Genomic DNA, 3,292 nt, shown 5'->3' on the forward strand with positions numbered 1-3,292 from the left:
TTGGCCTTGGAGGGATGCATATGGTAGACAGGAGACGTGGCAGGACGTGGTCACAGCTCCATGCAAGAGGGCAGGAAAATGTTCATGCTTGGAACTGCACACTCTGCACACTCCATATCCAGGGAGCAGGCTTGGGGTTATTACCCCATTTGCTATCTCAGTATCGAGATCAGTTGTTGGGAGCCAGCTTGCCAGTGGCCTGGGTTAAACTTCAAGAATGCAGATAAGGCTGAGAGGCTCGGAGCCATGGTATTTGGATGTCTAGCTAGGCATTTTGCAGGCCTGGCTTGGCTTAATTTATTAATTTGTTAGTATTCAGGCAGGACCATCGCATGGTTCTGTGCTTACCTCTTGAAATGTGCCTTTTTCTCAAGCTCCCTACATGCGTATTCAGGGGCTAAGTATGTGAGGCCCTGTCTGAGGAATTCAACATGACAGGAATGATGTCTGTCTTTCAGTTGGGCGGTTTTTTAAAAAAAACCCTTTGACTAATGCTTCATAAAATAAACATCCTTTGTCTACTTTCACTTTTATTTTTTTTAAGTTTATTTATTTTGAGAGAGAGAGAGAGAGAGAGAGAGAGAGAGAGAGAGAGAGAGAGAGGGAGAGAGACAGAGAGAGCATGTGGGAGCAGAGGAGGGGCAGAGAAAGTGGGAGAGAGAAAATTCCAAACAGGCTCTGTGCTGACAGCGACTCAGGGCCTGATCCCACAAACCTCGAGGTCATCACTTGAGCCAAGATCAAGAGTCGAAAGCTCAACTGATTGAGCTACCCAGGCACCCCTCCTTTCACTTTTAAAATTCATCTTGGCTAGAGGTGGTAACAATAATGGGGGAAACCATTCCTTACTGACATTGCTTTTTAAGTCTAGGATGCCCAGGGGTGACTGACCAGAAAGGAAGAGTGTGATTTAAAAGGAGCTGACCTTGGGGTGCCTGGGTGGCTTAGTCAGTTAAGCATCTGATATCAGCTCAGGTCACAATCTCGCAGTTCGTGAGTTCGAGCCCCATATCAGGCTTTGCAATGACAGTACAGAGCCTGCTTGGGATTTTCTCTCTCTCTCTCTCTCTTTCCCCCACTCATGCCTTCTCTGTCTCTCTCAGAATGAATGAATGAATGAATGAATGAATGAATGAATGAGCTAAACTTGTTTGTCTCCCTCTCTTGAGTTGGGTTTTTTTTTTACATCCATTCATCCATCCATTAATCAATTCCTTTCCTTCTATCCACCTGTCTGTCTATCCATCCATCCATTTATGTATCTATCCATCCATTTACTCATTCAGTTGTTTAACAAACATTGCCTGTGCTCAGCACTGAGTTTGCCGTGGTGAACGAGACAGACCCAACTTCGGCCTCCATCTCCACTAGCACAGGGCCCGTGTCTTGTTGGGGGAGGTTCTGTATTGGTGGGCACTCCTGAAGGTGCTGGGCTGCAGGCATAGCTGGTTCTCAGTGTGCGTGCACACTGCTTGCTGCACAGTCTCTGATCTTTCAAAAACCAAGGAAAGTTTTCTTGTGGCCATGGGGGTTTTGACTCTATCTTCAGGATTTGTGTATTGAAGTTGGGGAAGAGAAGAATGAACACAGTCGGAGTCTTGTTGGCCCTGCTGTCTTCCAGTGTGGTGGAGAGAGGCCTCGGTTTGGAGCTGTCCAGCTGGGCACTCACTCTGACCTGCCCAAGCCCAAGTTTCTCCTTCTTTCCTTCAACTGCAGATGATAATATTTATTCTATCATGTTGTCATTGTGAGGATTGCATGAGATAAAGTGCACTGGGTGCTTGGCAGGGGGCCTGCCATATTATAAGTATTATAAGTTCCTCCTTATTTCCTCCCCCGAAACAGGAGCTTTTACTCTTATTTAACCTCTTACGTAAGCTCTCAGGAGCTTTTCTCTTCATTGCTACTGAGACAGAGCTCTTTTGCTTCCGTAAGGGTTCCTAGTGGCTGTCGGTCACTAAGATTTGGACCTTCTGCATTTTACATTTCTGAGCAAATCTTGGGTTCCTTACCAGGCTTTCATGTAATAACAAGCAATCAAGGCAGGGTTTTAAGCAAATTACTTTAAGTAATGATTATCTTTCACACAAGAACTTACAGACAGGACCCAGTTATTCTGTAATGCACATTCGCATTCTCTGTCCGTGTGTGTGGGGGTGTTTGGGGGGTGTATTTCTGGGTATAAGTATGATTCGGTTCCCCTCAAAATTTTACCTAAAATAGCACTGAATTATATCTGAATAGTCGAAAGTAGTATGAGTTCTGAGTACAAGAAGGGGGAAAGACAAGGGAGGAATAGAAGAGTTTTCTCTCCTTGTAGACCCATGAACGACACAGCTCTGTAAGACAACAGGGAGGGCTTCCTAGAAGCAGAGGAGAGCCAGTGGCCTGTGTCTGCTATGCAGAACAGAAGCAGGTGTGGCCTGCCTCCAGCCGAGTGGTTTATGCTGCCCCAGGGCCTAGTTTTCGTCTCTGCCATGGGATAGCATCTCCTCTGGGAGGCAGACATGCCACCCCACAGGGTATGTCAGCATTTGGAACCCCTTCCCCACCTGCACAAATTTGAGGGACATTATGAGATGGTCTTTATTTTGTGAGAAGCCCAAGGTCCCCAGAGGTAGACCAGCTGAAATGTGAGCCTGTGTGTGGCTCCCCATGGGCCCCAAACTGGGCAGTGCCCTGAGCCAACCTTCTTCTGTCACCTCAGCAGTGGCCTCCTTGACCTGCTTCTATTTTTTCCCTTTTCCCTTGTTTCCTCCAAGTCCTCAAAACCCCTCTGGGTCCTTCCCACAGTGTGACTATATTAGTTTCCCGTGGCTACCGTAGCAGATTACCACCAAGTCAGTGGATTAAAACAGCACACATATTCTAGTTCACAGTTTCCATGGGTCAGGAAGCTGGGCACGGCTATGCTTGCTTCGGCAGCACATGTACTAAAATTGGAACGATACAGAGAAGATTAGCATGGTCCCTGTGCAAGGGTGACACATAAATTTGTGAAGGAAGCTGGGCATGGCTGAGTTGGGCTTTCTGCTTGGGGTCTCACAACCCTGCAATCAGGACACTGACTGGGCTCTATTTTCATCTGAATGCTTGACTAGGAAAGAATCCACTTCTAAGTTCATTCAAGTTGTTGGGGCAGAATTCATTTCCTTGCAGCCGTAGAACTGAGGGACCTGGGTTCTTGCTGGCTGTCAGAGGGAGGGCATTCTCAACTCCTAGACAAGGATGCCTGCAATCCCTCCACATGGCCACTTACTCCATTGGGCCAGCAAGGAGAATCTCCAGGCAT

The 3,292-nt window shown here is 47.1% G+C and overlaps 1 non-coding gene across 1 annotated transcript; it reads left to right on the top strand.

The window, feature by feature from the left end:
* Positions 1-2,909: 2,909 nt before the first annotated feature.
* Positions 2,910-3,016, top strand: LOC113604263 (U6 spliceosomal RNA). The gene has a single exon (XR_003426141.1). It is a non-coding gene; the product is annotated as a U6 spliceosomal RNA (small nuclear RNA).
* Positions 3,017-3,292: the final 276 nt, after the last annotated feature.

This window comes from Acinonyx jubatus, chromosome A2, assembly GCF_027475565.1.
Source record: "Acinonyx jubatus isolate Ajub_Pintada_27869175 chromosome A2, VMU_Ajub_asm_v1.0, whole genome shotgun sequence".
In the NCBI taxonomy this organism is placed as follows: Eukaryota; Metazoa; Chordata; class Mammalia; order Carnivora; family Felidae; genus Acinonyx; species Acinonyx jubatus.